This window comes from Schistocerca serialis, chromosome 1 (genome assembly GCF_023864345.2).
Source record: "Schistocerca serialis cubense isolate TAMUIC-IGC-003099 chromosome 1, iqSchSeri2.2, whole genome shotgun sequence".
NCBI classification, from domain to species: domain Eukaryota; kingdom Metazoa; phylum Arthropoda; class Insecta; order Orthoptera; family Acrididae; genus Schistocerca; species Schistocerca serialis.
Window position 1 is genome coordinate 1,241,539,230 of NC_064638.1, and position 24,335 is coordinate 1,241,563,564.

General features: G+C 42.8%; 1 non-coding gene across 1 annotated transcript; it reads left to right on the top strand.

Moving 5' to 3' along the window:
* The first annotated feature begins 7,284 nt into the window (after positions 1-7,284).
* On the top strand, positions 7,285-7,368 carry Trnas-gga (transfer RNA serine (anticodon GGA)). Its single transcript is given in 2 exon segments — positions 7,285-7,324; positions 7,334-7,368. It is a non-coding gene; the product is annotated as a tRNA-Ser (tRNA).
* Positions 7,369-24,335: the final 16,967 nt, after the last annotated feature.

Genomic DNA, 24,335 nt, shown 5'->3' on the forward strand with positions numbered 1-24,335 from the left:
GTGTCGCGCACGGGAAGCATTAGCTGGCGCACATCAACAGCCCGTTTCGCCTGGTGACCGTGTCGAGAAGAAGGCGCGCCAGCATCCAGCTTCTGCAACAGCGACGGCCGACAATGAGTGACTGTCGCCATCTCCTCGATCGACGACTTCAAACCTTCAATCAACCAACAAGGAAGACTAAAAGCACGTAAAGTTTCAGAACTGTATGGCAGACCTCAGCTTTTAAAATTGTTGCATCACAAAATTACAGCAACTTAGCATGAACCTTTGTTGTTCATTGTCCCAATTGCATTGCCAAGCAGGGTCGCTTCCTTTTCCGAAATGAACCCGAGTGTCGTTGAAATTCAAACGCCAGCATTAAAATAATATAATTCGATTTCACTGCTTTAATTTCAAAGTTCAGTTAAAGTATTCATAGCTGGCTACAATAGTTAGATTACACGAGCACAAATTAAGAGTGCGAGTTTTGTTAGCATATTTTAGCTTACCTGCGACTGCAGCCCAGCTTTGTACGTACTAAATTTTACTATTGTTAATTGTTCAGAATCACTTAATTCAAGTTCAAAGTTAAATCTCTTGTTTCTAAATTGCGTAGATTCAAGTAGCTTTTGAAATGATAGTTGAGGTAGCCCAAGACTAACTGTATTTTACTGAATTTCGATATGCTTCAGAAACAAAGTTCACTATTAATTTCAGTCACTAAATTAACTTTCAATTTTCCGAATTTATTAATTCTTTTGCTAAATTAAGTCAGAGTGTAGCGAAATTTATTACTTCTGACAAACTTTCAGTTTTCACACTACACGTGTCAACCTTCAGTTGCCACGCTTCTAGCGCTAATTATATGTGTAATAACCTTTCTTTTTCAGTTACTATAGTAATTGTCCTTAGGACTGGCGACCGTAATTTCCCACAGATCTCAAATATCTAATTACCGCTAGTTAATTGTAGACGTAACGGCCGCAAATTTACTTTCTTTATTAACTTTACCCCTTTTCAAAATTAATTTCCACCAGTTTCATTTGCATTTTTCCTTTCATTTAGATGTAACCCTTTCCTCCCTCTTTACCAACAGATTAACTTCGGTGACGATTGCTTTTCCCAAATTTCCATTAGGTACACGCGGTTTAATCTTTCACTGTCATTAAGGTCGATAAGTGAGGGGGAGGTTACAAGCCGACTGTAGGTTTCGAGTGACGCGCAGATCCTACTAAGCCATGAACCCCACAAGGAACTGTGCAAGCTAATGGTGGCTCCATAATAGTGTGGGCTACGTTTACATGGAATGGACCGGATCCTCTTGTTACGTTTGGGTACTTGGAGACAGTCTGCAGCCGAGTTACAATTGTTCTCGATTGGTTTGAAAAACTTTCTAGAAAATTCGAGCGAATGATTCGACCACTCAGATCGCCCCGACATAAATGGTATAATCGAGAGTTCAGTTCGTGCACAACAGACTACACCGGCAACATTTCGCAATTGTGGCCGGCTACAGAAGCAGAATGGCTCAGTCTTTCTGCAGGGAACTTCCAACGACTTGTTGAGTCCCTACCAAGTCGACCGGTGCACTAAGCCGGGCAAAAGGAGGTCCGACACGATAATAGGGAGTATTCCATGACTTTTGTCACCTCAGTGTATAATTTACAAGGAGTTCAAATTTTCTCACCCAATCACTGGTCATGCACATAGGTTGCACTGCCCCAAGACCTTATTCTACGACCGCCAAGTCTTGCTCCCAGCTGCCATTACGTATACAAAATACTGCGGACATAATCTAATGTAGCACCTCAAACGCCGAAAGCTCTCATTCAAAAATCTTATATGTAATCCCGCCGACAATATCATTTAATAAGATAAAACGAAAGTAATTTAGTGTTCTGATTTCAGTTTCGAAATGTTGGTTTGGATTCTGAGAAACTTTATGGCCTAAGTGTAAATAATCAATCTCGTTGGACTGAGCAAAAAGAAATATCAGTAACATCCCGAGGCGCACGTATCAACAAACCCAAAGCTTCGGTTTGGTCTCATTAGTAAGTAATTCATTAATTAAAATCCACAGGATGTAGGCTAATAATAAACAGCCGCTGCTCGTTTGAACGTAGCTGATTCGTTGACTAGAGTTTCATAGTTCTTCGGAAGAATTGCGATAAAATAACGCGGCGGGGTCAGATTACATTCCTTCAGAATTTCTAAAATCAGCTCGCGAAGTAGCAGTCGGGTGGCTATTTAAGATGGTAAGTAGATTACATGTCTCATACATACCACTAGAGTTTTGGAAAAATATCATCGACACAATATCGAAGAGAGCAGGAAGGGATACGAGTGAGAACTAGCGCGCAAGCAGCTTAACGACTCAGGCACCCAAGTTGCTGATTGTAGATATATATACAGAAGAGTGGAAATTAAAACTGAGACTCTGCTGGATAGCAATCAGTTAGTCTTTCGGAAAGATAGAGGCACAAAAGAGGCAGTTCTAATGTTGCGGATAATAATGGAAGCAAGACTTAATAAAAATCAAGACACCTTCACGGTGTTTGCAAACTAAAAAAAGCGTTCGGCAATGCAAAATGGTGCAAGATGGTCGAAAGTCTGAGGAAACTAGTAGCAAGCGTAGGGAAAGACGTGTAATATACGTAGGTTGGAACTTAAATAGTTGCAACTATTTATTCCCAACCGATACAAAAGAGTTACATGTTTGCACCTGTTACTGTCCTTCAAAGTATTTAAGCCCCAACTCTCGTACAATGTATAGAACAAACAAGAGGGAACAGTAATAATGGAAGACCAAAAACGAACTACGAAGATTAAAAAGTGATGCATTCTTTCGTCCCTACTGTTAAATTTATACTACTGTTAAATCTATAAGTCGAAGAAGCAATGGTGGAATTAAAAGACAGGTTAAGAGTAGGACAAAAATTCAGAATGTCAGTGACGGGGTTCGCTGATGACTTTGTTACCCTCAGTTAAAATGAAGACTTACAGGAGCTGTTGAATTGAATACATAGTCTAAAGCGTATAGAATATAGATTAAGAGTAATGATCAGTGAATAGTGAGGAGTGTCAGAGATGAGATTAGTGAGAAGCTAAACATAAAATTGGTGACGACGAAGCAGATGGAGTTAAAGAACTCTAAAACCTTGGAAGCAAAGTAGTAAACGACAGACGAAGCAAGGAAGGTATGAAAACACTGTCAAAGTGGGCATTCTTGGACAAGAGAAATCTGTTGATATCAAGAATCGGCCTTAATTTGAGGTTGATTTTTTTAGAATGTAGGTTTGGAGTACACCGTTGTATGGTAAAGAATCACGGATTGTGGGAAAACTGGAAAAGTAGAGTATCGAAGCGTTTGAGATGTGTTGCTATAAAAGGATCAGGTGGGCTGTTAAGCTAAATAATGAGGAAATCCTCCACAGATTCGTCGAAGAAGAATACACTTACAAGAAGAAGAGACAAGATGAGAGGACATTTGTTAAGATGTCAGGGAATAACTTCCATGGCACTAGAGGGTGCTGTAGTGGCTAAAGCCTGTGGTGGAAGACAGAGACTGGAATACATCCAACAAATAACTGAAGACGTAGGGTGCAAATACTACTCCGAGATGAAGAGGTTGACACTAAGGAGAAATTCGTGGGCCGGTCGCAGTGGCCGAGCGGTTCTAGGCGCTTCAGTCCGGAACCGCGCGACTGCTACGGTCGCAGGTTCGAATCCTGCCTCGGGCATGGATGTGTGTGATGTCCTTAGTTTAGTTAGGTTGAAGTAGGTCTCAGTTCTAGGGGACTGATGACCTCAGATGTTAAGTCCCATAGTGCTCAGAGCCATCTGAACCATAAATTCGTGGCTGGCTGCGTCAAACCCCTCAGAAGACTGATATCAAAGGTCTGCCCAGGTCCGGCGAGTGGCTGGAGACGCTGTCGCCATTGGCATTAGAAGGGTGTCAGTGTAGTGTAGTCTCCTATTTTTTTGGGTACAGACATTATAAAGCCACGATCTCGATTCGCTTCGCCTCACGTCACTCTCTTACTCTGTGCTTGCACTTCGTCTGCGTTAGATCCTGGTGCAGAAGAGTCGTCGTCACTAGAACAAAAAAGGATCTACCGTTAATGAGAAGCTGATACAGAGAGAAGTGCGTGTTTTGTAAGTACTGGCTAACAAAGGAAGTCATCCCCATTTACCCATCATTTTCACAACATTAATTTTAACAAATCCATCGCGGTTTTGTTAGTGATCAGCCTCCACTGAAGCCTCCGCAACACGTGATTTCTACAGTTTCAGTATTCAGCAAGCATGTTTCCACTTGCCAAGCCCTAACCGGCATGGAGAAACAAAGCTACATAGGGTAATCTTTATTATGAAAGCTACTACCCATTTTCAGTGAACAGCGTCCAGCTAGACATGTTTGGAGTAGCCGCTGACATGAGGAGCAGTAGCTGCCTTACCAGGAGAGGTAAGTCGTTATCCCTCCGCCGCCAACATACTACACTGATATATCAATCATAGTACAAGGTGCTTCCCAAAAACCACAATGTTACCCTAACCCATAAATGCATTTCAAAGCAACAGCAGCAAGAAACTCTTCATTGCATCCAAGAAATTCTTGTCACCTTCACTCTTTCTTCAATCAGATAAGCCATCCTGTCGATCCATCAGAAGCAGCACGGGGTTTATTTATTTATTTATTTATTTATTTATTTATTTATTTAACCTGGCAAGATTAGGGCCATCAGGCCCTCTCTTACATCTAACCAGGCATTCTACTTATTTTACATTCATACGTTTTAGTAGGCATGTTAAACTACATCTAGTACAAAAACTGAAATAAACAATTAGAAAGGTACACCTGGAAAAATACATACATATAGAGTTTATATTCGTAGATCATAAGTACTGTTATAATTAGACATTATTGAAGAGACAAATTTTAGATAGGAGTGCTGGCGGCAGGGAGTATGAGGGAGACTCATGGTGAAGGGAGGAGAAGAATAGACATGATGAAACATAATTAAGGAAATGTAAAGGAAAAGAAGATTCCTTGGCTAATAGAGATAGATGAAGGGGAAGGCATATCAGGAGCAACATAGGAGACGCTAGCTTTGCTATTTGACAGATGAGAGGATTGGCCTGGTACATTAATTTTGTGGAGAACTTTATGAGGATGATAGTAGGAAATGCTTTAAATTCTTCTTAAAAGCAGCAGGAGATTGAATTTTGCGCAAGGTAAGGGGCAGTTTGTTCTAGAGGCGGACAGCGGCAACTGAGAAGGAGTTTGCAAAAGTTTTTCTTTTGTGAGTGGGCACAGTTAGGATACCAAATAAGAGTGACCTCGTGTTTCGATTATGATGGAATGACAGGTATTTAATCTCTGAAGCAAGGTACTGGGGTGCTTGCGCGACGAGGAGTCGGCGGAGTAGACATAGAGTGTGGTAGTCACGCAATTTGTCCAGCCGCAGCCACTCTAGCTCGGAGTATGAAGCACTAACATGATCATATCGGCGAATGTTGCACGTGTAACACACACAGGCATTCATGGTTAGCTCTAGCCGTCTTTTGTTTTCACTACTCGTGCCTTGTTGAATCACACCACAATAGTGGAGGTTCGGTAGAACGAGTGCTTGCACGAGCTGGCGTTTCAAGTCCTGTGGAAATATGTTCCGAAACTTTTTGAGAGCATAGAGACAAGCAGACGTCTTTCGGCACACTGCGACTGTATTCTCCGCCCAGTTGAGATGCTCATCCAAAGTTACACCCAAGTTCTTCACTGTTTTCTGATATGGTATTGGAGTACCGTCGAGCAGAATAGGAGGTAGCCGTTCGCGGAAATCTGAACTTATTAATTTCTGATGGGCTATTAAGATTACTTGCGTCTTTTTTGCATTTAGTTTAAGCCCCAGGCTTTTCGCCCATGTCACTACCGAAGACAGATCATCATTCATCTGAGCGATTGCAGTGTTTACGTCTTCAGGTCTGACGCTTAGGTAGAGCTGGAGGTCGTCGGCATAGAAATGGTCAACGAACCCAACTGCTATTATTAATGTAGTGGTAAGTGACGAGTGATATTCAATTCGATTTGTACTTGGTGAGCGAGAAGCCAACACCTGAAGTGCTTGACTTCTGAAAATCTGATTTTAAATTGAGCTTGAAAGTGGTGGTGGCGCGGAAGTTTTATATTGTGATTTTTCTTTTTAATTTCTGTATCGTTCTGTGTGGTTATTAGATTGGTGGTCACTCGCTGACATCAACGTTTGCCAATGAAAATATCTGATTCGTTTTAAATAAACTCTTATTCGTTAAAATTAAAACCAAGTCTCCGTATTAGCATTTTACCCACTAATCTAAATAAAGTGAAATTCAGTTTCGATCTTCGAAAAAATAGAAAAATACAGGTTTATAGTTTAGTGATCTGACGTATACGGCCGGCCGCGGTGGCCGTGCGGTTCTAGGCTCTTCAGTCCGGAACCGCGGGATTGCTACGGTCGCAGGTTCGAATCCTGCCTCGGGCATGGATGTGTGTGATGTCCTTAGGTTAGTTAGGTTTAAGTAGTTCTAAGTTCTAGGGGACTGATGACCTAAGATGTTAAGTCCCATAGTGCTCAGAGTCATTTGAACCATTTTTTTGACGTATACGAAGTAGAGCAAGCACGCTCATGTCGCGATGTAATATAAATAAATGAATGACGAGTCTTTAAAAGGAAAGCAGAGAAGTATTCTGTCAAAGTTTAACGAAGCGGAATTTACTGTTTACGTAATGTCATGAAAGGTAACGTTGGAGTTCCAGATAAAAAGTATTGGCAATTATAAACCAACACGCAAAGATTTCCTTACGAAAGAATTTCTATTCAGTACAAAAGACTATATTTAAAATTTCTTAGCAGAGGTATAACTAATTATGGAATGTAAATAAATGTTGTTTGTTAGCATAGTAACCAATACATCTTTGGCCTGAGACGCCAACTGCTTATAAAAATAATTAACTGTGGAACCTTTTATACATCTTGAAATGCGCAAGTGCCGTAATTAAGAAGCAGGATTAATTAAGTAAATATTGTAATGTGAAGTACAACGTTGTTATCCCTGGGTAACGAATTAAATGGTGACAATATTTGGTAGAGTACGACTGTGCCGTATAATTTTCATTAATAGTGATTTGTGCGGTACTCACGTTTGTGGTGTGTGTTGATGTCTATAACTATTCATAAGCTTATCCCAAAACGACACGTGGGATCGTTATAACATCACAGTGTTGGGAAGCTTACTTACCAATTCGATCAGGTACAGCAGTGTTCGCCGGCCCGAGTGGCCGAGCGGTTCTAGGCGTTACAGTCTGGAACCGCGCGACCGCTACGGTCGCAGGTTCGAATCCTGCCTCGGGCATTGATGTGTGTAATGTCTTTAGGTTAGTTAGGTTTAAGTAGTTCTAAGTTCTAGGGTATTGATGACCTCAGAATTTAAGTCCCATAGTGCTCAGAGCCATTTGAACCAGGAGCGTTCATTGTTTGCTGAATTCCTCATACAGTGTTTTCAAGTACCTGTTATTTTTTGAAATGATAGATCGAGATCAGTTGCACCTCTCCACAAATTATTAGCAGTTTGCTGCATCTACATTTTTTTCTCGATTTCATGATGAAGAGGGTTGGGGTGACGGTTGACCGGTTTATCAATGCTACATACGTGGACACTCGTAGGTGGCAATTCCGGCACAGTGCAAAGCATCCCTATCTACCTAGTAGGATTAAGGGGGGGGGGGGGGGGGAGGATCTAAATGTGGTTGGTCTGAGGCGCTCTGGAGGTGCACAGCGACTCGCCAGACTGGCCAAAGCTTGTTAAGTGCCTCTGGATTGGTGAGTCGACTACAGAACGGCAGAAATAGGGCGCCACAACCATCTTTTGAAAATCCATGTTTTTTTTTTTTTATTCAGAAGGAGTTCTCAGTCATATTGCTGGGGCACGTGTCGCTCGTCGGCAGCCTAGGTACGCTCCAACGGGTCTGCAGAATGAGATTTTCACTCTGCAGCGGAGTGTGCGCTTATATGAAACTTCCTGGCAGATTAAAACTGTGTACCGGACCGAGACTCGAACTCGGGACCTTTGGTAGAGCATTTTCCCGCGGAAGGCAAAGGTCCCGAGTTCGAGACTCGGTCCGGTACACAGTTTTAATCTGCCAGGAAGTTCCAACGGGTCTGTTTTTCTCACTTGGAGTAGTGCTCTCAAGTTCCTACTTATCGTGGTGCTTGTGTTCGCTATTTCAGTTAGCGCCCACCACCGTGTAATCAGACACTGACTTATGTTGAACAACAGGCTGTTGCTTTTTCTTTTGTTTAGGGGTTGGGTTGATTTGGTGGAGGAGACCAAACAGCGAGGTCACCGGTCTCATCGTATTAAGGGAAGGACGGGGAAGGAAGTCAGCCGTTCCCTTTCAAAGGAACCATCCTGGTGTTTGCCTGAAGCGATTTAGGGAAATCACGGAAGACCTAAATCAGGATGGCCGGACGCGGGATTGAACCGTCGTCCTTCCCACTGCGCCTCCTCGCTCGGTATATTGTTTAGAATTAGCCTTTCGTGTAGTAGCTAGTCTGACCGCTAACAAATAGTCTTCAACAGCGCCTTGAATTCCATGTCTTCTGCTGCAATAATTCTGTCGATCCCAGAATCCCTGTCTCTCGTAAGTGTCCTTGTAACACCATAGCTCTAACGCTCTATTGATTTATTTTGCCTTTTGTTTTATTTAATGTTACATCGGTGAGCTTCTGTAAATGTGATTGATTGAATCGATAACACAAAATTGTGTATTCCTTTCTTTATAAAAACTTTTATGTCTTTTAGAGTGTGGGAAGTGTAATCTCTGTAATATGTACAATGTGAACAAATTATATGTTTTGTCTTTGTCATATAATCTCTTTAAAATTAAATAATTTTATTTAAATAATTTTGTGTAGAACTACCAATAGATGCAAATTTTCTGTTTTATTTAAAATGTTTGTTTGCTGTTATGTAAACTGCTGACCTTCACTTAGGATTCTTAGTTATTTTGTATGTAAAAGGTGTTGTGGTTCCCCTCGGGAACGGAACTGTATAGCACGCGCAAATTGTGGTTGGCCTAGGTAGAAAAGGGGGAACCAAGAGTCAGTCGGGGACGAGCTACCAAACTATCAACTGCTCATGTAAAAGTTGTGTATTGTGCTGGTTCCGAGAAAGGCTATTCCTGACGCTTTCCAATGTCTCGGATGGATGGATAAAGAGCTGGAACTATTCTGTAATTGGTATCTATCATCGCCACCAAGAAACGACAGAGTCCGGGAATTCTACTTGCAAATCCACCTACCAACATGCAATCGCCACCACATTGCGCAATCACTGTAATGGAACACTACAGTAATGTACAGTGAAGGATAAGCTCATAGGATGTTACAGTGTACTCAAATATAAGGTAATTTATAAATGAATTTACACTCCTGGAAATGGAAAAAAGAACACATTGACACCGGTGTGTCAGACCCACCATACTTGCTCCGGACACTGCGAGAGGGCTGTACAAGCAATGATCACACGCACGGCACAGCGGACACACCAGGAACCGCGGTGTTGGCCGTCGAATGGCGCTAGCTGCGCAGCATTTGTGCACCGCCGCCGTCAGTGTCAGCCAGTTTGCCGTGGCATACGGAGCTCCATCGCAGTCTTTAACACTGGTAGCATGCCGCGACAGCGTGGACGTGAACCGTATGTGCAGTTGACGGACTTTGAGCGAGGGCGTATAGTGGGCATGCGGGAGGCCGGGTGGACGTACCGCCGAATTGCTCAACACGTGGGGCGTGAGGTCTCCACAGTACATCGATGTTGTCGCCAGTGGTTGGCGGAAGGTGCACGTGCCCGTCGACCTGGGACCGGACCGCAGCGACGCACGGATGCACGCCAAGACCGTAGGATCCTACGCAGTGCCGTAGGGGACCGCACCGCCACTTCCCAGCAAAATAGGGACACTGTTGCTCCTGGGGTATCGGCGAGGACCATTCGCAACCGTCTCCATGAAGCTGGGCTACGGTCCCGCACACCGTTAGGCCGTCTTCCGCTCACGCCCAACATCGTGCAGCCCGCCTCCAGTGGTGTCGCGACAGGCGTGAATGGAGGGACGAATGGAGACGTGTCGTCTTCAGCGATGAGAGTCGCTTCTGCCTTGGTGCCAATGATGGTCGTATGCGTGTTTGGCGCCGTGCAGGTGAGCGCCACAATCAGGACTGCATACGACCGAGGCACACAGGGCCAACACCCGGCATCATGGTGTGGGGAGCGATCTCCTACACTGGCCGTACACCACTGGTGATCGTCGAGGGGACACTGAACAGTGCACGGTACATCCAAACCGTCATCGAACCCATCGTTCTACCATTCCTAGACCGGCAAGGGAACTTGCTGTTCCAACAGGACAATGCACGTCCGCATGTATCCCGTGCCACCCAACGTGCTCTAGAAGGTGTAAGTCAACTACCCTGGCCAGCAAGATCTCCGGATCTGTCCCCCATTGAGCATGTTTGGGACTGGATGAAGCGTCGTCTCACGCGGTCTGCACGTCCAGCACGAACGCTGGTCCAACTGAGGCGCCAGGTGGAAATAGCATGGCAAGCCGTTCCACAGGACTACATCCAGCACCTCTACGATCGTCTCCATGGGAGAATAGCAGCCTGCATTGCTGCGAAAGGTGGATATACACTGTACTAGTGCCGACATCGTGCATGCTCTGTTGCCTGTGTCTATGTGCCTGTGGTTCTGTCAGTATGATCATGTGATGTATCTGACCCCAGGAATGTGTCAATAAAGTTTCCCCTTCCTGGGACAATGAATTCACGGTGTTCTTATTTCAATTTCCAGGAGTGTATGTACCTACCTTGATTTTTTCCTTATCATAACACCTCTCAAGTTCCTCTCCGTTTGAACTAAAGTGATTACTGAGTGTCCTTTATTGAAAGCATATTAAAATTAACAAGGCAATAGAGTGTGCTAAATTTAATATTGTTTGCTGAAAGGATCTTCCAAATATCTAAATTTGTGTTTCACTGAAGTAAAAGTTCAGAACTGCAACTGTTGAGAGTTATATGTTCATGCTTGTTAAGTACTTTCTCTAGTGTATTGAAAGTGTGTTTAGTTTGCTCTGCTACAGTGGTTAAGATTAAGCCCCCCCCTCTATTGAAAGTAGTTCAAAAACACAAAGTTACTTAATTACAGAAAGTTTTAATTACTCTTGCTATTCAAGTCAAATTCTGTACAATATTGGGTTCCTCCTGTGTATTGAAAGTGCATATTAATAGCGTAATAGGATCCACAGTTTATCCTTTATGCTCATGATAAATAACAATTAATAGAAAGACCACTATCTATGAAAACAGTAACTTTTTTTATTCGAAATTAAGTGAGAAGTAATCTGTTAGTGAACTTCATTTAATTTTCATTCTAAGTAGGAAGGTGTTTAGTATTGAGAGACTTAATCTATGCTCAATAACTAATTTTGCTGTGAACCATATCCGTATTTCATGTCAGAAAGGAAAATGTTTGAAAAGTAATATTGAGCGTATGCCCAATTTACGATCCTGCAGTGAATATTAATAGTAACATTATTGAGACCATTCAGTATGACTAAGTCCTCAAGGTAATAGTGTGTTTTTTTATCTGTTATATTTACGCAAATAGTTTGTTCTGATCTGGTAGCTCCAACCTTAACGTGAACATCCTGTATTCAGGTGCCAGAGTTCATTGCACTCGCGTGTGGCAAAGTATAGGTTGTGTTTGTCCATTAAAGTTACTCATACTTATTTTCAGTTCTTGAATAAGAATATTACTCATTCTCTTGCCTAATTAGGCTGGCGACCGTTTTCTTTATTCTTTGAATAGTTTAAATAGGTAAAACATTGTTTCTTACTGTTTAAATATTTACGGAATTTTGACTTTCACTTGCGATAAGCCACCGCCGTTAGGTACAACACGGTCAACATAACGAAATTCCTCTCAGAGGATAACACTGCTCTGTTGCTCTATACCATAGTTACTTGAGTAAAAATAATTTCATTGCACGAACTGCCTCCAACTTTGAGGTTATGGTATAGCAGTAGCGAACAGTGGCCTTCCCATGACTGAAATATTTGTGCTGTTGGGGAATGGTACGTAATAAACCAAATTTGGTATTTGATTGCACAAGCTACGTAAATACAGTTTCAGTGTTACACATGGCGACCGTGACAGGACTTCTCGTTCTGTTGGGGCATTTTACGTAATAAACCATGTTTGGTATTTGATTGCACAAGCTATGTAAATCGGTTACGGTTGCAGTGTTATATCCTGTGACAGTGTTTGGTGCTAACCCAATTCATCAACCTGCCTTTATTGGGAACTAGTCTTTCCGCATTTGCTCTTCACCGCTCGGAAACAGCAGACTGACCTTAAACTGCCTGTCTTCCCTCTTGCCTATGTGAGGACACGACATAGGTAAACTTTTTCTGGTTCGTGTGTGGGTTATTTCCTTAACAATTTTTGGGATATATGGGGGCATCGCACGTCCTCAGGCCGACGTCATGACTATACTGACGGCTTTGAGACTCATACGAGAAGCAGTGCATGCACTCCAGTGCAAACAGACGACTGACGAAGTAAGACGCGGCCAGGGCAGCCCTGTTTACAAGACTTCACGGCTACACGCCGGTCGTGGAAATGGCCGAGCGATGAAGAGACGGAGCTGCGAGTGCAATCCAGCGACCACGCGACCCAACAGCGGAGGACGCGCGGCGCCTTCACGAGTTTCAGCGGCAGCGGAGGTCAGCGAGCAGAAGGCAGGCGGCAGCGGGCAACGGCCCGGCACTGCCCGGCTGAGGGCAACTCGACACCGTGGGCGTCGCGCCGTCACGTCCTGCTTGGCTCAGCTCAGCTCACCTCACCTCACCCCAGCGGAGCGCTCCGCTTTCAACAGCGACGATCTCTCGACCCGCTTCTGCCCAAAGCGTCAGCCAACAAAAGTAAGTCATGGTGTCGTCTAACAATGCAGTAGCCAATGGTGGACTCCCATTCGGGAGGACGACGGTTCAATCCCGCGTCCGGCCAACATGATTTAGGTTTTCCGTGATTTCCCTAAAATCGCTCCAGGCAAATGCCGGGATGGTTCCTTTGAAAGGGCACGGCCGACTTCCTTCCCTAATCCGATGAGACCAGTAACCTCGCTGTTTGGTCTCTTCCCCCAACACTAGTATCAGTGATGCACTTAAACTTCTTCCCCAGGCTTTCGATGGTACAAAATCTGCATTAAATGAATTTACACTACTGGCCATTAAAATTGCTACACCAAGAAGAAATGCAGATGATAAACGGATATTCATTGGACAAATATATTGTACTAGAACTGACATGTGATTGCATTTTCACGCAATTTGGTTGCGTATATCCTGAGAAATCAGTACCCAGAACAACCACCTCTGACCCTAATAACGGCCTTGATACGCCTGGGCATTGAGCCAAACAGAGCTTGGATGGCGTGTACAGGTACAGCTGCGCATGCAGCTTCAATGCGATGCCACAGTTCATCAAGAATAGTGACTGGCGTATTGTGACGCGCCAGTTGCTCGGCCACCATTGAGCAGACGTTTTCAATTGGTGAGAGTTCTGTACAATGTGCTGGCCAGGGCAGCAGTCGAACATTTTCTGTATCTAGAAAGGCCCGTATAGGACTTGTAACATGCGATCGTGCGTTATCCTGCTGAAATGTAGGATTCCTCAGGGATCGAATGAAGGGTAGAGCCACGGGTCGTAACACATCTGAAATGTAACGTCCACTGTTCAGAGTGCTGTTAATGCGAACAAGAGGTGACCGAGACGTGTAACCAATGGCAACCCAACCATCACACCGGGTGATACGCCAGTATGGCGATGACGAATACAGGCTTCCAATCTACGTTCACCGCGATGTCGGCAAACACGGATGCGACCATCAAGATGCTGTAAACAGAACCTGGATTTATCCGAAAAAATGATGTTTTGCGATTCGTGCAACCAGGTTCGTCGTTCAGTACACCATCGCAGGCGCTCCTGTCTGTGATGCAGCGTCAAGGGTAACAGCAGCCATGGCCTCCGAGCTGATAGTCCATGCTGTTGCAAACGTCGTCGAACTGTTCGTGCAGCTGGTTGTTGTCTTGCAAACGTCCCCATCTGTTGACTCAGGGATCGAGACGTGGCTGCACGATCCGTTACAGCCATGCGGATAAGATGCCTGTCATCTCGCCTGCTAGTGATACGAGGCCGTTGGGATCCAGCACGCCGTTCCGTATTACCCTCCTGAACCCACCGATTCCATATTCTGCTAACAGTCATTGTATCTCGTCCAACGCGAGCAGCAATGTCGCGATACGATAAACCGCAATCGCGATAGGCTACAATCCGACCTTTATCAAAGTCGGAAACGTGATGGTACGCATTTTGCTCTCCTTACACGAAGCATCACAACAACGTTTCACCAGGCAACGCCGGTCAACTGCTGTTTGTGTAGAGAGATATCGGTTGGAAACTCTCCTCTTGTAAACACGTTGTAGGTGTCGCCACAATTTATAGCTTGTGGCATGATTTGTAACTTTTATTAGAAATAAATATCAAAGTAACTGCTAAATTCAAATAATCTTACTGCTTGCTACAATTACGACAGCCACTATCACGGAGAGTAATGTAACAAAAGTTTCTGTCTACAACCAATAAACAATCGTACTTAATTGATCTTTGAAAATTAATATGATATGTTGTATGTGTTTGCTATTTGATTATTATCTGGCTGATGTGACATGTGTGGTGTGGAGTACTTGAAAGTGTGCGTTAGGTACTGTTTCTATGTCATGAAGCCAATAACTATTCTTACGTAAGATTGCTTACGAGTATAAAGTTCAGTTTCAATTTAATTATTCTTATTCCGGTAAGGAACTGGCGAACGTTAGTTATTTTACTAACGACATGCTTTGAAAACGTTTCTTCCAAATTTTCCACTAACTACTGTTAATTAAAAAACTAGTTAACATAATTAAAAATATATAAAGTTAGCCGAACTTTGTTCTGATCGTTATTGCTAAAGTACTGAGCAGTGGCGGTTCGGTTATAGCTTCACCTACTTCTCCCGGTTTTGCATTATTCTTCGGAGTAGAGGCCTTTTCCCAACAGATTAGGGACTTTAGGTACACGGTCATATGGAAAAGCCTAATTAGTCGGTGTGGTAGGAGGGTTATATGTGGACATAGCTTTTGACTTAGTACTTGAAGCTGATCACCAGTATTATTAAAAATTCGTAAAAGAAAACGCATTCGGGGCCATGCACGAAGTAAACTGCTCGCTTGAGAATTAGCTTCCACTTGGGAAGAAATAAGAAATATTTTTTTGGATAATTACGCACGTAATTTGGATTACTATGGTTGTAATCTGTTTTCTAGTAGGCAATCAAAGGTAGAATCAATTGCAGATTGGGCCAGTAAAATAGATACACTTAATCATCAGTTTCGCGAAGCTGTCCATGGCGTAATTCCAGCATAAGAACTGGCGGAATCTTTGTCATCAGTAGGAAACTTTAATAGAACAGTATTCATGAGCGGATACAGACAATTTGCGTGCAAGGGGCGAAAACATCATCCTCACTAGGACTGTTGAGGTACCTTTGACGGAAGAGTCGCCATTTATGTCTACCAAGGAAAAGTATTTGGCGATAAAAGTCATAGACGGGAAAGGTCACTCTGTAGTGTTTCTCATGTGGGCGTGTAGGGCACACCTCTAAGGATTGCAGGAGTAATGTTAAGTGTAAAACCTGTGGCAAATCAGACTACCGAGAATCAGAGGCTTCAAAGATAGTCAGGTGCGAAAGTTGCAATTTATTGGGACATGTAGGTCGTTGTAACAAACCAAAGCCAGGTGTGTGTTTTGCATGTCATAGGCCAGGACACATAGCTAGAGAGTGTACTGAGAACGGAGGATATTCTGTGAAAAATAAGGAGCAGGTAAACGAAAGGAAAGAATAAGATTAAAGTTGCCTTATACTGAATTGGGAAAGGTTTTCAAAATCGACTGTGAAAGTAAAAAATGAGTCTGTAGAATTGAATTGCCCACAGAGGCAGAAAGTCCATTAAAATTGTTTCTAGATAATTGAGCACAAATTAGCTTCTTCAGTATAAAGTGTCAGTGAAGCCAGGTCGCATACAGACCCGAAGAAAGTATAACGATTAAAGGTATAAGTGCGGTCACACATACGTATGGGACGGCAGTATTAGATCTTGGTATAGATCGGGAACTAAGAGTGAAACGTAAGTTCACCTGGTAGGAGGGGGAATTGGATATTCCATTCGCCGTTTTGACTGGCACAGACTTCTTTAGGAAGCATGGTGTAGTAACTGATTACGCCAAGGGAGCCCTATGATGTGTCAGCATCATGCAATTCACCTTGTACACAACGACACCAGCTCAGCACAGTAGGCTGTGTGGTGGTAGGATTGGACCAAGTGACACACCAGGCAATCACCATCGACAGTTGCACTGAACACTTATTTAGCACATTTAAACAAGACAAATAACAAATAAAACCATCAACACATTTTTAAAGTTACCATTTAGGTGAGAGCAACTTACTTCAGAATTTAAACATTCATAAACCACGGCACTTATGGCCTATTACACATTTACTGAAATGAGTTAAAAATTATTTACTCAAAATTTATGATCAACCTGAAGAATAATTTACAAAAATATAAAGAGGAAATGTAGTCTTTTTCTACTCCTGTGATTGGTTTTACCAAAGTAATTCAGAGTACAGGCAACAAAAATCAGATACCATGTCACACAACCGCAGCAAAATATATCCAGGAAAAATTTTATCCGTGTATATCTATAGCAACCGGTCAGTTCAACTCCATCTTGTGATATAAATACAAAAACCAGGCGGCACTTAGACTAGGACCAGCCAAACTGTTTTCAATGGTAGTTAACACTGAAAGTAGCAATCTACAAACAGAATTTAACAGCAGTCCAGGCCCTAGTAAATCTTAATCATCACATCACATACAGCTGTCGCTAGAACCTTGCCTACTAAGCGAGTTGAGATTAACACATTCGAGGACAGACTCAGTAGGAGTAGCGACGGGTGGCCAAGAAAATGAAGTCAACAACACTTAACCCAGTAGTCAATTCCGGCCACAATTTTCAGCATATGCAAGGCCCTAACCCTCTTGGTTGTTCGACGAAGCCAGCCGCCGCAGATCCCGGTGCCAGGAGACATGTACGAAGCGAAATACACCAACGACTTCCCAGTAACGTGACTGCTTCCACGCCGGCTGTAGGGAAGCAGCCTACTCACGCCGTAATAAATTCACATCAGTCTTTCCATTGTGTGCCAGCCAGTCTGCTGTAACTAGCTCTGACGTCATAAATGTTGCGCAATACTTTTAAAATCAAGTAAATAACCTGAAACGGTTCTAGCATGTCAGGAGTAATACTAAATTAATATGTGTTGAATATCAGTTCGATAACTTTAACCATTTTCGAAATTTGGACGTTTTTCTGTAAAAACCATTGGCGCAACAGAAAAGAGCTAGAGACTTAAAAATTTATATTTAGATTCCTTTTTCATAATTATTTAATAGAAACAGGCTTCTGGATCTCACAAATTAAGATTTTAATTGAAATTCATGATTTTCTGGTTTTTGTCTTAAAAATTAAGGAAGCAAGATAGATTAAGTAGGCTAATAAATAAGGCTAGGATGTTTAAATTTAAATAGAAGGGATATCTGCTATAATCATGAAGATGTGAGAAGTTTCAACTCAATAACTGTAAAACTATAGCGATAGCGTATCTCCAAAGGGCAGGTTCAGAGCTCGTCTACTGCGCGTAGTGTAATTAAATTAATTCTCTCGCCCGAAATATTTAACTTAGCCACGTCAAACTTTTATTATGATTACTTACCTGTGTGCTGAATGCACATTTAAATTGAGAGCTTCATCCGCCATCAGCAAAAGAAGCTATGATTTATTCAATAACTTAATGTGGTGCATTACTAGCCCAGCAGCTAGTCGGGAGAGCCGATTTGATCAGGCGTTCCCTTAGCCGTCCGCACCGCGGTTTTATATATAAGAGCGCTGCGCGAGGTAGAAAGGTCCCAGTTCTCTCCAGACGCTGAATGGCACACCATCTGTGTCGGGAGTCGCGTCGCGTCAGTATCATTGCTATAAACAGCCTCGGATGCCGTATTAAGTTACTGGGGATACGCGTAACCATGAAATCATTTTCGAGTGAACTGTTAATTCTGGGATGACTTTAATGATCGATCTTCAGTTTAGGTATGTCGTATTTTCAGGTGCCGTCGCGGGACAGACATTCTACCATTATTTAGCGTGGCGTTTGATGAACATTATCATCAAATTATGTCGAGCATTCACTTAAACATTTAATTTGGACGGTTATAGTTGCATCAGCGCATTAGACTCTGAACTGATCTGTTAGTCAGATTGTGTGGATTCTTTTTTTTTTTTTCATCTGTGACTTTCATAATACAGAGAACGTTTTTACACCATCGTTTTTCATTATGAATCCCACACAATCTCCTAATTCCTCAGAGCTTCAAGCTGTAGCTATAAGTGTATTTCTCAGATGAAGTGGGCACTAGGAATTCTAATTACAGGCTTCACGTTTTGCTAATCACTTTCTGGTTGCCAAAATTGTAGTTAGAGAGCCAGTGTTGAGAACGGCAAAACAACAGCATAAATAATAGGAACACTTATATAACAATTAATTTCCACCCGCCGCCCCACACGGCGATATTTGCTACGGCGCCGTCACCCGAGTAAACAGCCCCTTTTAGATGTGCTCTTCCTGCTGCCTCGCACGGAACCTGCACTGTCCGCCAGATTTCCCAAACGACGTTACTGCCAGGCGTCCCAAAGAAAAATCCTCGCTACTTGCTACAGCTTACCCCTCGCTCCCCGATCGGCCCGGTAGGTGGCGCCACCGCGCACTCTGCTCACACCACCGGAAAGATGACCCATACCGGCGGCGGGAATATCGCTGAGCGAGCCATATGGCTCACCCTGTAGATCGGGGCTAGGCCCGTTAAACTATGCACGGAGACAGAAGCGCAACGCGCACCTGCACAGGGACAAGGGCTTAGAAAGCCACATACAGGTTTTGAAATTGCAAGGTGTCAATGCAGCGGAGTACAGAGTTCTGTGACGTGTTCAGAAGGGCCAGTAAACAACAGTACGCCAAAGAAGTGACGAAATAAACAAGGTACTGGTAGACAGGCGTGTTACCGATGGGAAACGGACGCTACAGAGCCTAACGCAGGGCGGGTGGTTGAAATAAATTTGGATCATCGTGAGGAGAAGAGTTTGTGGATAAAGGCTGCAGATACTTACATTGTCAAGAAACAAGGGTTTCAGGAAGACGTGTACCTACCACAGTCGCTGGTGTGCGCACGTAAAGGCTTTTGTTTAATTAGCGTGTTAAATACACGAGAAGAGGAGGTTTCTATAGAGATATCTCGCACTGGCGTGGAAGAAGTTCCGCCATTTAGACCAAGTCCGAAACAGACTGTGCTCAAAGCAAACAATGTCTTCAGTGTGAAAAAATCGAGGATCAGTTTATTAACAGAATGCCTGCGGTTAGATCTTTTAAATGGCACAGAAAAACAGTCCACAATGATGGTGTGTTTTGCGTATTTCCATTTGCCAGGGGATAAGTTGACGTATAAAGATACAATCCGGTATCAAACACAACTGATTCCCGAACCAGAGGGACGAGTAATATGCTCTCGTCCTTACAGAATACCAGAAGCCCAGAAAGAAGCGTTTCAACAGAGATAAATCACATGCTGGAGTACGATATAATGGTATCTTCAATAAGCGCCTATAATTTCTCGTTACTCGTGTTTCGTAAAAAAATGGATGAATCTGGTAAAAGGAAATACAAGATGGCGGCTGATTACAGAAAACTAAATGACATTACTGTCAACACAATCTTCCCAATTCCAAGTACAGATGAAATTTTAGATTGAATGAATAAGGCAAAATATTTTTCAACGCTTGACTTGGCTAAGGGATACTATCAGGTGTTACTAGATGGAAACGACCGAAAGGTTACAGCTTTTAGTACACCACACGCTCGTTATACGTACAAAAGAAGATCAATGGGACTCCGTTCTTCACCCTACATATTTGAAAAATTGATGAATTCAGTTCTCATGGGTTTACATGGTGAAAAGGTTTTTATTTATCTGGACAACATAGTAATTTTCAGCCTGGCCCTGGAAGAACACAATGCCCAATTGCATGAAGCTTTCGAGAGGCTAGGGTAACATAATTTGAAGTTGAAAGTAGATAAATGTGCATTTTCAAGGATGGAGGTCATGTGTCTCGGTCATGTCGTACCCGAAGATGAGTTAAAAACAAACCCAAACAACCTAAAAGCAGCTGCGGAATATCCCCAGCCCAGTACAACGAAAGCATTAAAAACTTTCCTCGGGTTAGTGGGATACTATAGATGCTTCCTAAGTGACTTTAGCGAAGTGAAGAAACCGCTAAATGAGTTGTTGAAAAAAGGTGCAAAGTATGAATGCTAAGTATGAATGGGGCGCCAAGAATGAAGAGGTGTTCCAAGTGCTAAAACAGACGCTACTCAATCACTGTATATTACAATACCCAGACTTTTCAAAAAAGTTTATAATAATCACTTAGACGAACCAAGACGCTAATGGCTCTGTTCTTAGCCAGTTGCATATGCGTCCAGTACTCTGCACAATGTAGAGCGAAATTATAGCGCAACTGAGAGAGATTTGTTGGCCGTACTTGGGTTGGTCAAATATTTCAAACCATATGTTTTTCATCATAAGTTTACCGTTTGTACAGACCATAAACCTTTGCAGTGGTTCAGAAATATCAGCGATCCATCCTCACGCTTAATGAAATTCAAATTGAAACTGGAAGAGTATGATCATGAAATTGTATACAAAAAGGGCAAGAACAACTGTGTAGCGGATGCGTTGTTTAATATAAGGGAAGTATAATCAGATGATACCAAAACAGGGCAAATGAAAGTGAGGAAGTGCCGGTAGTCGAAGAAGATGAACAGCAGGAGGGAACTGCTGAAGGAAAGGCGGGAATTACATGACGTGCCCAAAGGTAATCATCAAGGGATCGTAGGAACTTACGATCGAACTAGGAAATACCGAACGTGGTCCGATATGAAGAAGGATATTGAGGACTACATCAGAAAATGCGCTAGAGTTCAGAAAAGAAAATAAGGCAAAATAAGAGAAAAATGCAGTTGCGTATAATATCAAACCTAGGCGGGGTGTTTGATAAGTGTGATATTGATATCGTCGGGCCACTGAATGTAACAGGCAGAAATAATAGATATGTACTAACATCCCAGGATGCTCTAACAAAGTTCACTGTAGCAGAACCGGCAGAACCGCAGGACGCAGATACAATAGATAAAGTCCTATTGTAAAGAATAATTCTGAGATCTGGGATATGCTCATTAATACTCAGTGGCAACTGTAACAGTTTTTTAAGTGACGCACTAAAGAGAGTGCAGAGATTGCTAACGGTTGGTGGGATGCAGACCTTCTGTTACCATCCCCAGTCGAATGCAGCATTGGGAAGATCACACCGAACTATAACAGAATTCTTCGGACACTGTATCAATACGGCTCAATCAAATTGGACGAATGGCTTCCCTTCGCGGTATTCGTGTACAATACGACGCGCAATAGAGCCACGAATTGTGCACCACATGAGATATTTTTCGGTAGACCATGTAATATACCGGAAATATTGCAGAGATTCCACAGGCGTTAATTATATTTACGATGATTATGTACTAGAATTCAAAGAGAAAATGGGACAGATGCACCAATGTGCCAGAGATTATAATAAACATGAAGAACTGAAAGTACTATGACAGAGACCAGAATCCGAAAGATTTTAAAAACAGGTGACGAAGTCTTACTGTACGATTAAAGCGTTAGAAGGGGCAGAAATCATAAGCTAGACACGCAGTGGCGTTGCCCTACACTGTAGTACGGACAAAGGGTCCAAATGTGGTCATTCGTTTGAAGAGAAACAAATTTTTAACGGAGCATGCCAATAGTCTAAGGAAGTTCTACCGAAATAGAAATTTTTCTTGAATTTCAGATGAAGAAACTGACGGCAATGTGGTATCTGGTAAGCTGTATTGTCTCAGTTTACACGCACTAGGACAAATTCAAGATTTTAGCATAGAGAAGTTTCCTTCATCGCCGGTCATATGTTATGGCAGTATTGGCGAAGTATATGGAAAATCATGAGTTATATTAATCTGAGATAACTTCAGGGGCCGGCCGCTGTGGGCGAGCGGTTTTAGGCGCTTCAATCCGGAATCGCGCTGCTACTACGGTCGCAGGTTCGAATCCTGTCTCGGGCATGAATGTGTGTGATGTCCTTAGGTTAGTTAGGTTTAAGTAGTTCTAACAAGGGAACCTCCCCATCGCACCCCCCTCAGATTTAGTTATCAGTTGGCACAGGGATAGGCCTTGAAAAACTGAACACAGATCAATCGAGAAAACAGGAAGAAGTTGTGTGGAACTATGAAAAAAATAAGCAAAATATACAAACTGAGTAGTCTATGTGCAAGATATGCAACATCAAGGACCATGCCAGCTGACGAGCGCCGTGGTCCCGAGGATAGAGTGAGCAGCTGCGGAGCGAGAGGTCCTTGGTTCAAGTCTTCCCTCGAAAGAAAATTTTACTTTCTTTATTTTCGCAAAGTTACGATCTGTCCATTCATTCATTTACGTCTCTGTTCACTGTAATAAGTTTAGTGTCTGTGTTTTGCGACCGCACCACAAAACCGTGCGATTAGTATACGAAAGGACGTGCCTCTCCAATAGGAACCGAAAACATTTGATCGCAAGGCCATAGGTCAACCGGTTCCTCCACAGGAAAACACGTCTGATATATTCTATACGACACTGGTGACGGCATGTGCGTCACATGACAGGAATATGTTGTCGACCCACCTCACTTGCACACTTGGCGAATGGGTAAGAAGATTCTTCTACCTTGCCCGATTTGGGTTTTCTTCTGGATGTGATAATCACTCCCAAAAAAGTGATGAAAACATAAGAGTTTGTCACATAAACTGCAACAAATGAATGCAACAGTTTCACAGTCGCACAGTTTTCCCTGTGCTCTGTCAAAACATATGTTTTTTACGTTTTCAAATGTTTCCGTGTGTAGAGCGTCAAATCCTACATATGTCCAAGCAAATCTGAACATGTGCTGGAATTTTGGAGAGCGAAGTTGATTATGTGTGAGTGTCTGAACTTTGATAATTGTCTGAAAATAAAAAATTAAATTTTTCACTCGAGAGAAGGCTTGAACCAAGAACCTCTCTTTCCGCAGCTGCTCACGCTAACCACGGGCCACTGCACTTATAAGCTCATACTCGCCTTGATGTTGCTTACGTTGCACATGGACTACTCAGTTTGTATATTTTGCTTATTTTTTCATAGTTCCACACAACTTCTTCCTGTTTTCTCGATTGATCTGTGTTCAGCTTTTCAAGGCCTATCCCTGTGCCAACTTATAACTAAATCTGAGGGGGGTGCGATGGGGAGGTTCCCTTGTAAGTCTAGGGGACTGATGACCCCAGATTTTTAAGTTCCATAGTGCTTAGAGCCTTTTCTTTTTGTTTATTCGTAGACACAATCACATGTTTATGGCACAGTCATAACCGGTTTCGGCCATACAATGACCATCTTCAGATGCTAAAGGCGGCGTGACAACGCATGAACCTGTGTTCAGTGTACGCCGCCTTTAGCATCTGAAGATGGTCATTGTATGGCCGAAACCGGTTATGACTGTATCATAAAGATGTGATTGTGTCTATGAATAAACAAAAAAAATTTACAAAAGTATCAGTCATGCACTCCATAGACAAAATGTCGTATTTTTCAAAGTGCTTAGAACCATTTGAACTTCAGGGAAAAGCCAATGATACAGAGAAACTAGCAAATTTATCGGTAGGATATCGTAAACAGAGGTTAACAAGCTTAGCAATAAGCGATGAAGAATGTACCGCTGTGGTGCAAGCCTTAGAATGGCATGTCAAAAAGGTCCAGAATTCGCAAAGTCTAATTCGACAGTTGACCAGATATGACGCACGTAGGAAACGAGGTGCCCTAAATTTCTTGGGTGAAATTAGGAAAATTTTGTCTGGAACATTAGACGAACAGAATGCCCCCTATTTCAGATCAAAGATTGATTTAACTGAAAATGAACAGAGACAACTGCTTAAGTCGAACAAAGATCAAGAAGCA